The 14433-nt window shown below is 41.4% G+C and overlaps 1 pseudogene; it reads right to left on the reverse strand.

Annotated features, from left to right (window-relative positions):
- Nucleotides 1-2494: 2494 nt before the first annotated feature.
- On the reverse strand, nt 2495-3364 carry LOC105704956 (protein TMEPAI-like; annotated as a pseudogene).
- Between the last annotated feature and the right edge of the window lie 11069 nt (nt 3365-14433).

Genomic DNA, 14433 nt, shown 5'->3' on the forward strand with positions numbered 1-14433 from the left:
AAAGTCACAGGATGATGTATTGTGTGTCTGTTACAAGTTAATGAACTATCTCTGTGCCTGTTACCAGCGGATAAATTTCCTCAGTCCTAAGACCCCCTTATGCCCCCCACCCCTTATAAACCCCTCGTTTTGTAAGCTCAGGGCTGCCTCCTCTGATTGTTATGGAGCAGTCCAGCAGGTTAATAAAACCTGCTTGCCTGACTTTGGGTCTGTTCTCCTCTCTCTCGGTTACCCGTACAGGGCATGTCCTTTTAAAGCATTTTGATGCTATGTTTTTGTTGTTGTTTTGTTGTTGTTCTTTTCTTTTCATGCTTGATTATTTTAAAGTGTAATAGAGTAACAGTAGTAAAGGGTATATCCTGATTTTTTTTTTTTTTTTTCTTGAGACGGAGTTTCGCTGTTGTTACCCAGACTGGAGTGCAATGGTGCGATCTCGGCTCACCGCAACCTCCGCCTCCTGGGTTCAGGCAATTCTCCTGCCTCAGCTTCCTGAGTAGCTGGGATTACAGGTGCACACCACCATGCCCAGCTAATTTTTGTATTTTTAGTAGAGACGGGATGTCACCTTGTTGACCAGGATGGTCTCGATCTCTTGACCTCGTGACCAACCTGCCTCGGCCTCCCAAAGTGCTGGGATTATAGGCCCAGCTTATCACGTTATTTTTTAATCTCTGGTTTCAGGTAACTTTGTTAAAATCGAATACGGTATGGGTGTTATTGATCAGCTCCCTTGCAGACTTAATACTTAAATCCTTTGGCTGGATTTCAATGAATCACTCTCATGCATAAGCTGGCTGTCTTAGGTCAAAGTTCAATTTTATGTTATCATTAATTTCTTGAACATTTTAAATCCTATATGAAAACACAACTTACATTGTTGATCATAACCCTCATGTCTCCTAGAAAATGCAATTCAAATAATCTGGGAGTGCATGTGGGGTTTTTCCTCATTTATTATTAACAAATTTCTCTAAAATAACATGTAACTCACTGTATATGTTTGTTCATCACATTTCCTTCTGCCACCAGATTTAAGCTGGTTATCATTCATTTTACATGCCATTCACTCAGTTTCTTTTCTTTTCTTTTCTTTTTTTTTTTTTTTTTGAGACAGAATTTCGCTCTTGGTACCCAGGCTGGAGTGCAATGGTGTGATCTGGGCTCACCGAACCTCCGTCTCCTGGGTTCAAGCAATTCTCCTGCCTCAGCCTCCAGAGTAGCTGGGAATACAGGTGTGCAACACCATGCCCAGCTAATTTTTGTATTTTTAGTAGAGACAGGGGTTCACCATATTGACCAGGATGGTCTCGATCTCTTGACCTCATGATCCACCCATCTCGGCCTCCCAAAGTGCTGGGATTATAGCCGTGAGCCACTGCGCCCGGCCAGTTTCTTTTAGTCTTATCACCTTCATAACCCCTAGTTAATAAAACTTGACAGGGAGTATGGTTATCATGTGACAGTGACACCTCAAGTGTGTCGTGAGGAATAAGGTTCAATTGAGTGCTTCTCACCCTCTAGGGGTGTGATTATCTCATAAACTCACCACATTGCTGCTCATTGATATCACTACTGCCTGCACACACCAATCCACTAGAGGTAAAATGGACATTTCCTTACCCACCTTCCCAGCCAATCCAAATTGGTGATTTTATAAAATTATTGGTTCAGGCCTCAGATTTATAAACCAAACTTTGAAACCATAAGCTGTTATTTTATTGTTTAAATGGTATCAGTTCATCTTGCAAGTACATCTTTGAAAAAACGTAAATTTATTTTTTGATTTTATTTTTTTTCCATCAAGCAAGCACTGACATATTTATATTAAAACATAGTGTAAAATCTCAACATTTATATAAATAACTCTAAACCCCTGCTTTGTAATTTTTTTTCTTTACAAGGTAATGCACACTTTCTGACTTGGCACTCAAAAATTGCCATTTTTTTCCTCTTCTAGCTCAGAAAACAACTTTTTTTTTAAATAGGCCTCTTCTAATACAAAAATACTCCTGCCCTCGCACATACAGTTTCTCTTATCTTATATATATATATATATATATATATATATATATATATATATATATATAAAATATTGCAGATCTTTAAACAAAGGTTTTGTGCAAATATGTCTTTAAAGTTAAGTGAAATTATCATAAACAAAAGAAAATAAGCATTCACGCACGAAGCTCAACTAGGAACAAGAAAGACTACTGTAGAAATGTTTTTTCTCTTCTGCCTTCAAGACACAGTTCAACAAAGAAACGTGGTTTTTTTTTGTTGTTGTTGTTGTTGTTTGTTTTTTCTGTTTTTGCAAGCTCTCCTAGCTTGTGCATTCAGACCAGACATCACATGTAAATATTTATACACAGGGAGGTGGGAGGGAAGGCCATACGATACTTTTCTGCGCCCCGCCTTCCTCTCATTACTCTTCTAAGAAGTGCGGCGTGTTCTGACTTTCCCCATGCGCAGCCCCAGCCCGGCTCCCCTGGGGACCCTAGAGCGGGTGTCCTTTCTGTTTATTCTTCTCTTTGCTCCAGATGGCTGCGCTCTCTAGAGGTGCGATGTGTGTGTGGTGGAGCCGGGTCCCCTCCAGCAAGGAGGGCGGCCCACTGCTCTGCTGGTGCTGGAAGGAGGAGCCCGGGTAGTGGCCGATGACCTCGCTGTAGGTGGGCGGCGGCCCCTCCATGCGCCCGCCGCTGCCGTAGTACGTGGCGCTGATGCCCGAGTTACTGCTGGGGGGGCAGGGGCCGCCTAGCCTGGCACTATCCATCAGGTCACTGTCGAAGATAGTTCTGTTTGGGGGTGCGCGCACCGACTTGCGGTTCAGTTCCAGCTGCTGCTCGGGGTCCCGGAGCTGGAGGGTGCAGGGGCCCTAGTAGAGCGGGGTCTCCTCCCCATCTGACAGCGAGATGGTAGGGGGCAGGTCGATCTCGTGCTGCAGGTAAGGGTAGGTGGGCTGGAAGCGGTGGAAGCGGTCCCGCTGGGCGAAGGGCGGCACGGCCAGGCGGTCGGTGGGCCGAGGCGGGGCATACACCTGCGGCTCTGTGATTCCGTTGCCTGACACTGTGCTCTCCGAGGGCCACAGGCATCCTTCTGAGGACAGGGAGTCTTCTCTCCTCCGCCCCTGGCTGTGCCGGATGATGAAGGACCGTGCAGACAGCTTGTAGTGGCTCAGCAGACACGTGATCACCGCCACCATCACCATCACCACCACCACGATGATGATGATCTGAACGAACTCCAGCTCCGTGATCTCCATGCTCTGGAACAAAGAGCGTTTGCAGTTGCACGTGCAGGAGACATTGGGCTGCCCGGCGGCGGCGGCGGCGGCGGCGGTGCTGTTGACCCCCATCAAGCGGTGCATGGACGGCGCGGCGGCGCGGCGCGGGGCGCGGGGGGCGCAGGGGCGGCCGGGGGGGGCTCCGGCCGGCGCCCGGAGCTGGGGCCCCACATGCAGGAGGCGCGCGGCGGGGGAGGCGCGCCCCGGCTCGCCAGGCTCGGGTCGCCGCCAAGTTCCCGGGGCGCCGTGGGGCTCAGTGCGCGGGACCGCGATCCTCGGCGCCTCCCCCGGCCGCCCCTCGGCAGCCCCGGGGGCGTCGGCAGTGCCCGCGGGTGGCGTCCGGAGAATGGGCTGGCAGCGGGGCGCGCGCGGCCGCCGGGGCTGAGCCTCCGCCGCTAGCTTTCCCCAGCCGAGCGCCGCCGCCGCCGCCGCCGCCGCCTCCTCATTCAAGTCCAAGGAGCTCGGGTTTCGCTCTGAGACCGCGGTCGGAGGCAGGCAGACGGTCTGACGTCAGCGCTGGACGGGGCTGCCGGTTCCCACCGCGCGGGTGCCGGGGAGGGGGCGCGCGCTGCGCCAATCCCCGCCGAGGTTCCCCCGTAAATTTATTTTTTAAAGGTAAGTTTCCTCAGAAGAAAGGCCTAATGGAAGGCAATTTTTTGGACATAATTTTGCAGCAGTTAATAGAATCTATTCCAATAAAAAATTGGGCATTCTTATAAACTCAGAAGAAACATGCATGTGCCTTCGTGAAAATAAAGTTATAAAACGTTGGAAGTTCTATGGGGAATATTAATAAAATATTTATTTTAGGAAATTCTTTTTAACTTATCCCTTGCAACTATCACAGTTTGAAATAGACCAAGGGGGAGGGAGATGGGGGAAAATATTAGTTTTTGGTTTTTTTTGGTTCAGATTTCCTGTGAATTAATCATATTTCAGGAAAGAATAGTTTATATTTTCTTATATTGGCTCTGATTTGGTGTTTAAAAGGAAAAATTTTGAATTATCTATAGTAATTTTTGTTGACTGTTAAACAAACCAAAAAAGTGACCTTAAAGATATACTTCTCAGGAATATATGTATGTGTTGTTATTTTTTAAAATATCATGAGAATCCAATAGCTAATTTTATAATGTTTTCAGCATGAATTTTTGTTAATTTTGTCTTCTAAAGTAACATTATTCACTAAAATGTTGTTTGACGATGAAAGGATATGTATATGTACTGTCCAGCATGATAACCACTAGCCACTGTGTCTGTTGAGACTGAGGACTTGAGTTTTGTATTTTATTAATTTTAATAAATTTAAATTCAAATCGCTACATAAGGCTAGTGGCTAACATACTGAATGGCATATCTCAAAGAAAGTCCTTGAAAGTTTATTTCTCTCAAGCTTCTCTTGAGACACTTCTAAAAAATGAATTATTTTATGGCTTAAAAATGATATTTTTCAAGTAATTAGTGTATTTTATGGTCTTTTTGCTTTTGGTATTCAAATAATAACTAGAAAACTCAGTTTTATAGTTTAAATTTCTTTTGTGATTTAAAATTCTTCTTAGGACAACTTCTACTCTGTTTCTAATTAATATGCAATTTTTAAAAAGGTATTGTCTAATTTGATGTACGTTGACACTATTAATCTACTTATGAAATTAAAATAATAAAATTCTTGCCAAAGTAAAAGACTTTTTTAGAAAGGTATTTTATCAACCAAAATGCCAGGACTTTTGGTTCCTATTTAAGTGATTTGCATTACTTGATCATACCATGAAGTTTTATTTGTCTCAAAGAGAGAAAATATGTTTTTCTTGATAAGAATGATGGTACCTAAGCTTCCCTTTTTTTTTTTTTTGGTAGGTACAATTCCTACTTTGGAAAGACCCAGAATATTATATAAACCTTGAATGCTCTTTTGTGACGCCCAGCCTTCATTACTTACATGGTTTAGTTTGTTCATTCTTTTTTTTTTTTTTTTGAGATGGAGTCTCTATCCATTGCCCAGGCTGGAGTGCAGTGGCACAATCTTGTCTCACTGCAACCTCCACCTCCTAGGTTCAAGTGATTCTGCTGCCTCACCCTCCAAAGTAGCTGGGATTACAGGTGCATGCCACCCCATGCCTGGCTAATTTTTGTAATTTTAGTAAAGATGGGGTTTCACCATATTGGACATGCTGGTCTCGAACTCCTGACCTCAGGTGATCCTCCCGCCTCGGTCTCCCAATGTACTGGGATTATAGGTGTGAACCACTGTGCCCAGCCAGTTTGTTCATTGTTAAAACAGCATTTGGATTTTAAGCTGAAATATTTACCAATCTCCAGTCTAAAGTTAGTGTTCGCTAAATGGGCAAACAGGACTATGTAAAACTAATATCTTTTTTTTAAGTGGAAAGTAAACATTTCTTAAAATATAAACTGACTCATTACTACTTCTGTTTCTATTTTGCATTAATTTTGTTTTTTAAAAAGATTAGACCATCCTAGGCAGAAAACTGTAAACAAAACTACCAGTATGTAACAGCACAGAATTCAGAATTAAATCTAAGAAACCAAGAGGCACAGAGCTGAAGACCCAAGGATTCCCCTGTCATTATGTGAACTGCATCTCCATTCATGGCAGGTAAAACTCTGTTTGAAACAAAGGTCTGAGGTCCTTAGGTAAGTAGCAGTGGAAGCTGCTGCCAGTGTTGTCTAGAGGGAAAGAAACCTTTCCTCCTTTTGCCTGGACCTATGAGAGAACCAGAGGTGCTGAGCTGTAGAGGAAAAGCCCATTTGGAAATCCTTGTGCTTTGCCATCTCTCTAGTGAGAACCACCACACTCCACCTTTACATTGAATTTTAAACTTTTTTCCCCCAAAACAGTAGGAAGTTACATTAAAAACAAATATTCTATAGATGAGATCATGTGATTGCTAAGGTTTTCTTCAAAATGATATGAGGGGTAAAGAAGATGAATCTGGAGGAAGCAAAATTATGTTACAGCTGGGTGAAGGGTACACAGAGGTTCATTATAGGTACTAGTCTGTCTACTTTTGTGCCCTTGGAAACTTTCTGTAATGGTTTTAAAATGCAAATATAAATGCTGGGTTGATGTAAATATTTATCTTACTAACAGTATTATGAGGTGAGCTTTATCTATGCTGTAGTTATTCCATCTTACTCTCCTGCCTGTTGCTCCAGCTTTTTTCTCACCAGAGTCCCCTGAAGTCTCTGTGTTCAGGCTACACTCTTTCTGCTTATTATTTTTTTAGTTATGCCAATCTCAGCATTTCTCTATTGCCCCAGGACTTTCGCATATGCTATTTTTTTTTCATTCAGGGTTTCTATTCTTTCCTCAGTTATTTCTAAACCCAACAACCACTGACTACCTCACTGGTACACCAATTTATATTGTTAGGTACTAGACTGATTCTCATTCTGTTTAGTTCCCGTTTAGGTAGCGCTGCTCACTTGCTGTTCTCCTATGATTAAAATCAAGGCACGTGCCTTTCTCAGCTTTGGACACATCATATGATGATTTCACCCCCTCTCACTTGCTACTCTAGCCCTTCTCATTTTTTACATGTTGCAGAAACTAGTCAAATGAGATTAGGATCAATCTTGAGGTAAGTGAGACACATGATAAACTGGAGACTGCCTGTTCTTCGTTGGAGAGAAAAATAACTCTAAAATTGTAGACATTATGTTGACTGAACAAACAGGCTTATGGGCAACATTGAGCCTGTGGGCAGTCTGTAAATATGGATAGAAGCATGAACGATTATAGAATAAGAAAGAAAAAGAAATATGTTTTTGTTGAACTCTCAGTAACTGATATGTTTATTTAAAATGTGGCTTATTAGCAACAGCCCAAGATATTATTGAAAATGTGAATACTAATACCCTGCTTTAAGGAGTGACCCCAGGGATCTCTAAGAAGAACAAACTATTAATGAAGACAGATGATCTGTATCTTTCAGTTCATGTCTCATTATGAGTTCATGTGTAATTTAATAAAATGTTCAGACTATTCATACTTTTCAAAATATATTATTATTATTGTTACAAATATTTTTGCCTGATTTTTAACACTTAATTTTTTTTCTAATTAATCATATTAACCAATTAAAATAAAAACATGAGTTTTGCATAGTGTAAAGCAACTTTAAGCCCATGTTGTTTAATTTTATAAGGCACTCATAATGAAAAATAATAATTTAGCTAAACAAATAACAGCTTCCTTTTTCATTACCTACTTTAAGAAATCTGAGGCCGGGCACTGTGGTTCACACCTGTAATACCAGAACTTTGGGAGGCTGAGGTGGGTGGATCACCTGAGGTCAGGAGTTTGAGACCAGCCTGGCCAACATGGTGAAACTCCATCTCTACCAAAAATACAAAAATTAGTTGAGTGTGGTGGCATGCACCTGTAGTCACAGCTACTGAGGAGGCTGAGAGAGGAGAATTGCTTGAACCCAGGAGGCAGAGGTTGCAGTGAGCTGAGATTGTGCCATTGCACTCCAGCCTGGGTGAGAGAGAGGGAGACTCTGTCTCAAAGAAAAAAAAAAAAAAGAAAAAGAAATCTGGTCTTTTATAATCACTCCTTCAGCCTAAGAATCCATTTCAAACTAGACCTGTCAGTAGCAAAATGCATTAATGTGAATGTTTTATAGCTGGAAATTTAAGAGTGCCTGCCTTCTTTGTGTAATCAGCAACAGAACACAGCAACTAGACATTTGGAGAATTTAAATCTGACTATGGGAAGAAACTATGGAATATCTTTATGAAAATAAAGTTGTTTGTGTGGGATGTTTCTTAACAAACTAAGGTTATGTGAAAAAGAATAGAACCAAGGCTGGGCACAGTGGTTTATGCCTGTAATCCCAGCACTTTGGGAGGCCAAGGTAAGCAGATCACCTGAAGTCAGGAGTTTGAGACTAGCCTGGTCAACATGGTGAAATCTCATCTCTACTAAAATACAAATATTAGACATCATGGTAGCATATACAGCTACTCAGGAGGCTGAGGCAAGAGAATTATTTGAACCTGAGGGGGCAGAGATTTCAGTGAGCCCAGATTGCACCACTGCACTCCAGCCTGGGCAACAAAGCAAGACTCTGTCTCTGGAAAAAAGTAAAATAACATAAAGAACCAGTACCAGGGCAAATGTGGGATTATGTATGGCCTTTGCACACAGAGATTATTCTCAAAAGAGTGAACTTTATTATGCTAATTAAAAAATTAATATTAAAGTTTACATTGTGGCAAGAAGTAGAACATAACATATTTCTAACATTGAGTGTACTCATAGTTAACTATGAAGAGGTCTCAGTCTTAATTAGGATTATGAATTAGAAGTTAAGTTAGGGCCACACCTCCTAACATCCATTCTGGACTTAACCTGATTCTCTACAGCTATAAAAGTAATAAGTTGAATAATTCTCTAAACAGAGAGTTTTTGCATCTCTGAGTTTTCATGGTTCCAAAAGCACAAATAAAATAAGAGCATCACTTAAATTTTATAGGAATGTGACACTCGACTCTACCTAGCCTGTGCGTGTGCATGTATGTTTTAGTATTCTGGGAAGATGAGAATTACAGTGAATGTGCTTTCAAGCAATGACAATAAAACTGGGTGCAATGTGACTAACCATCTCTATGGCAATCTCTGTTGACCTGTGTATGCATGTTTTACTCATTTTGATAAATCATACTTTAAAATATAAATGATCTCATGTTGATAATCATACATTTGTGACTATCAGTTATTTGTGACTGTGATAACTCTGCTGTTTTTTTCTGCTCTGGAATCTTAGACAAAGCTGTGAAGGAGTTTGGGAGAGAAGGCACCAGGAGAGGGATGACTCATTTTAACCTTTTCTGGGACAAACAGGTGATAACTTCAGAAAAAGATGACTTCGGTATCTACTTTTTCCCACCACCCCCATGCGCTTTTCATAGTGAGGTAGAAAGGCCTGAGTTGACCCTGTCCTTTAAGCACTGCCATTAGGCTGGTACTTCTGTAAAATAACAGAAGACAGGGTCTCACTCTGTCACCCAGGCTGGAGCACAGGAATACAGTCACAACTCACTGCAGCCTCCATCTTCCAGGCTTAAGGTATCCTCCCACCTCAGGCACCTGGGTAGCTGGGACTACAAGCATGCTCCATCTTGCCTGGCAAATTTTTAAATATTTTGTAGAGATGGAGTCTCACTGCTTTGCCCAGGCTGGTCTTGAACTCATGGGCTCAAACAATTTTCCCACCTTCACCTCCCAAAATGCTAGGATTGCAGGCATGAGCTATCACACAAGACCAACTTCTGTATTTAAATGAATCTGAGGGAATTGTTTTGATCAGAGGCTCTGTTGTCTTATTCTTATTTGGGACAACATTTTTGAGGCCCTCAATTACTAATGTCTCATCATGGTAACTTAAGGACTGCTATGAAGCAACTTCATCAGCAGTTTAATCATCATTAAACCAGATGGCCATGAAAACTCTAACATGGCAAATATGAAGCTTCCTGAAGTCACAACTAAGACAGTGAGTTATGGATTCAGACCATGGCTGGGTGCATGACTCACTTACATGACTCATGACTGTAATTCTGACAATTTGGCAGGCGAAGGTGTGTGGATTGCTTGAGGCTGGGAGTTCAAGAACAGCCTTGCTATGTTAACAAGACCCCATCTCTACACATAATTTGTTTTAAAAATTAGCCAGCTGTGTTGACACATGCTTTTGGTCCCAGCTACTCAGGAAGTTGAGGTGGTAGAATTCTTGCTTGAGCCCAGGAGGTTAAGGCTGCAGTGAGCCAAGTTTGCCCCACTGCACTCCAGCCTGGGTGACAGAACAGGACCCTGTCTCTTAAAAAAATTAGATTCAGACCACAACATCTGCAAGGCACCAGCATTTGAGAAGTTGCTTCTCTCCATGGTCTGGCATTGATTTTCATCCTGTTATTAGAAATGCATCAGTGCTCCCTAGGGAAGTAGCCAGTGTCACTGGCTGTGAAAATGCATATTATAAGGTGTCAGACAGGGCCTGAGTCACTCCGTGATCCATGAGCTCTGATAAAGGTGTCATGGTGGCCACAGGAAGCAAGATTGTTTTCTCCTTGTACCTTGTAGGGAACTGGAGGTTGAAGGTGTGACCTGTGCTGCTGCCCCAGAGTCTGGTGCTTTCTCAGAGGCTCTTTTCTCGTGATGTCTGAACAACCACAGCAAAAACGTGAATTGGTTACTCTCCAAAATTATTGTGAAAAAATGATGCTTTGGGCTTGAATACCCCATCACAGCTTTCATCTCACCAAGAAACCCTAGGCCGCACTTGTGCAACCCTCAATCTATGGGCCACATGTGTCCCAGAACAGCTGTAAGTGCAGCCCAACACAAATGTGTAAACTTTCTTAAAACATTATGAGATTGTTTTGCAAATTTTTTTTTTGGCTTTCAACTTATTTGAAAAGTTATTAATTCAAGTGTGGCATGAGTGGTAGTATTTTAGGAATTAGATGAATGAGCTACCAGATCCCAGTATTTCCCACTTTACCAAATAAAATAAATTCTATGGAATTCTGCTAGACCAAGACAGACCTTTCCATTGAGCAATAGTGACAAAGGAATCTAAATATGTGAAATAGTGGCATTTTACAAAATTTAATAATGTTATAATAGAAAGATGGTCTCTTAACAATGCCAAGCCTGGTCTTGAACCCCTGGCCTCGTGTCATCCTTCAGCCTTGGCTTCCCAAAATGCTGGGATTATAGGCATAAACCACCATGGCTGATGGTGGCACTTTTGTCTTCTTCAAGGAAAACCTTAAAAGATTAGTTGGATAACCTTGTGAAAATTTTTATTTCTTTTTTTTTTTTTTAAAGATGGGGTTTCACCATATTGTTCAGGCTGGTCTTGAATTCCTGACCTCAGGTGATGCACCTACCTCAGCCTGCCAAAGTGCTGGAATTACAGGCATAAGCCACCACACCCGGTGAAAACTTTTATTTCTTAATGACTATTTTGAAACTATTTTAGAGATATTGAGTGACTTCCTGTGAAATGCCAAGAGTGGCTGCTCTGAGAGTTGATGAAAGAGAGGCCACTAAGGAAAGTCAGGAAAACAGAGGGACACCTGCGGGATTACAACTCTCATCTGCCGGGTTTTAAGCAAATCTGCAGTGAATATGATTTACATTATTGGCATTAGAGTGCAGTTGCAACATTTTTATAAATGTTAAGGCTGGCCTTTTGAACATTTATATTTCATGGAGTAATAGAGTATATTAAAATGATTTGGCCAGTTATAGTGGCTCATACCTATAATTCCAGCAATTCACAAGGCCAAGGCTGGCAGATCGCTTGAGTCCAGGAGTTTGAAACCATCCTAGGCAACATGGTGAAACCTCAACCCTTCTAAAAATAGAAAAATTAACCAGGTGTGTAGGTCCATACCTGTAGTCCCTCCTACTCAGGAGGCTGAGCTGGGAGAATCACTTCAGCCAGGGAGTTTGAGGATGCAGTGGATTGAGATTATGCTCCTTCACTGCAGCCTGGGTGAAAGAGTGAGACCACATTTTAATGTTTCCTTATAAATTGCAGTTTTAGAATCAACTCTACATATTTCAATTGCTCCAAACATTTTCTTGGGGAAAATGGTGTGAAGTGTGTTATATGGCTTCTGTATTTCCACAGATAGGCCTAGCCAGTATATTGCTAGGTGTATAGATATTTTCTGAAAGTCTGAGGTATCTAGAAATCTAAGTTTTAGGAAAGTGTGCTCTTTAGTTTTGGTTGTAAAATTAGAATTTTCCTGCTGCAAGTAACAGAATATTTGACTTGCAGTGGCTAAGATAATAGAGGTTTGTTTTATCCAACATCAAGGAGTCCAGTGTTGTTTTAATGGCTCAACAACTTCAAGCTTCTGGGTCAATTTTGTAAGAATTTTCTTAACTTGCACTAAGTGTCTGAGAGCTTTGATACAGGATTCTCAATGACAATGTCCAGTGAATCAGCAGGGGAGTGAAGATTTATCCAGAAGAAGAGTCGATCCCAAAAATGCCCTTGCAGAAACTTTCCGGTATGTCTCATTGGCCGTGATTGGGTCACATGTCCATGTCCTAAAAAGTACTGGTTGGCTTACAAAGTGAGTCTCTGATGCTTAAAGCTTTTGTAATAGAAAGACAGCTGCACCAGCAAGAAAGAAAGAAGAAGAAAGGGCTTCATAAGAAACCCACTCTCACATCTTGTAGTCTCATTTGAGCATCTACCCATTATTTTGGGGATTAGTAGAGTGATAATGCTCTATTGCACAATCAATGCTTCAAATGCAGATTTATCTCCACCAACAAGCATTTTTTTTACTTTCACAGAAATAAGAAAAATTGTGTATAAATGACGTAGTGAGAGAAAAAAAGATCAAAAGCATGTGTCATTTATAATATGAACACCATCATGCTAGAAAGCATTTCTAGGAAAGTAGTGCTATATCTTTGTGCCCTAAGTTCCTAAGAGAGTATGTTCCATGTTGAATAAACTCATGTTTACTTTTCTCCTTTCCTTCCTGTTTACCTGGGTGTCCCATACCGTTCTGTCTAGCAGCGGCTTCTGGATAGCTCTGGTAGAAAACATTCTCACTTGAGTTGTAGACACAGCCCTCCTTAAAGAGGCTTTCTCCCCACTGAGTCCACTGCACACACCCATGATCTTCTGGTAGGTTCTGTGTGTGGCAGGGGTTTGGGACATTAGTTGAAGTATATCTCATGTCATTTTCCCCAGAGAGATGTCCATTTGTGTAGTATAAAAATATTTCACCAACCCTTTCAGGGAAAGGGGTTCTGGGCTGTGCAAAACAGGAAGCCTCGGGGCTCCAGTATTTCTCCTCATTCCTGGCATCACAGGGATTAAGATCATGCCTGTTGTGTTCCCTTCAGAGATGAAGTCTGGTGGGTCTTCCAGGAACTACTCTCTGAGTCAGTCTTGAAAATATTGCAAGACTTTTCTTTCTTGCTATTGGACTCTACCTTTCTTGCCTTCTAAAGCCATAGCTAGTTTCCCAATGAGCAAGTTTGTGCTGAATTTCATTTAGAAGGGGTAAATATAGAGAAGTGGAAGATTTTTTAGGAACACAATCTCCACTTAATCACCTTGCAGCCTCAGATGGCTTGTACCCCTGCCTGAGGCACCCAGTGGGACAGGCACTCACCACTGGGGCTTCTCTCCTGGTATCCTGCATTTTTGGGTTTCCCAACAGGTGTGCTGTGCATTCATCCTGAGCCGACTGTTTTTATGCTAAGTCTATTTATGGTACTGTGGTTTGTCATTATAATTACATAGTTTAATGAAATATTCTATAAATAAATAAAAATTTTTAAAAGAGTTAGTGTGACTATAGGATAAAAGTTAAAAATGAAAATTACTGCCAAATGAGCTATAAGCAATTTGATCTGGGATGTTATTTGTTCTGGGATGTTATTTGATCTGGGACGTTATTTGTTTTTTCTTTATCTTTTGCAGCATGAATATTTGTGAAGAGTGCAGGCTATCACATGTGCCTCTTCAACTGAAGTTACTCGACAGGACAATCCCACCCCACACCCTTAAATTTCTGTGGTTTACAGATGACTGTCAACAGTGTGGATTTTTTTCCTTAAGAAGTAGAAGGATCATACACAAAGACAGCCTTCATGGGTCTTAAATTCTTGCCTTATTTTACAGTAACCAAAACCTTAAAGTTTTAGATGACCATTAAGAGTTGTTTTTCACACACACACAAAAAATCTGTTGCCTGTAGAACAAGACTCAAAAATGAGAGTTTTAGCTCTACAGCTAAAGCTTGAAAATTAATATATATTTCCATTTTTGAATTAAAATAAACTGGTTAAAAAACATTTTTGAATTGTTTTCCTCTTTAACTGATATTTTAAAATTAAGTATTAAAAGTTGAGAGATTTTGCTGTATCCCTTTCTTCACACCTGGCATTTTTAGTTTGAGATGCTTCGGGATCCATAAAACAGTGAATGCCAGACAAGATGCTCCCTGGCTGAACTATGCAGAGACCAGCTCCTGTCTCCCAGTCCATTGCAGAGCAGGTAGGTCCAGGTGTGAGCGGGAGCAGGTGATGTGTTCTATGGATCCTGCACACCATGGCAACCCGGGGACAACTGGTAGGCCCAGTG

The sequence above is a fragment of the Aotus nancymaae genome, unplaced genomic scaffold, assembly GCF_030222135.1.
Source record: "Aotus nancymaae isolate 86718 unplaced genomic scaffold, 86718_ANA_hifiasm-v0.15.2.pri h1tg000049l, whole genome shotgun sequence".
Lineage (NCBI taxonomy): Eukaryota > Metazoa > Chordata > Mammalia > Primates > Aotidae > Aotus > Aotus nancymaae.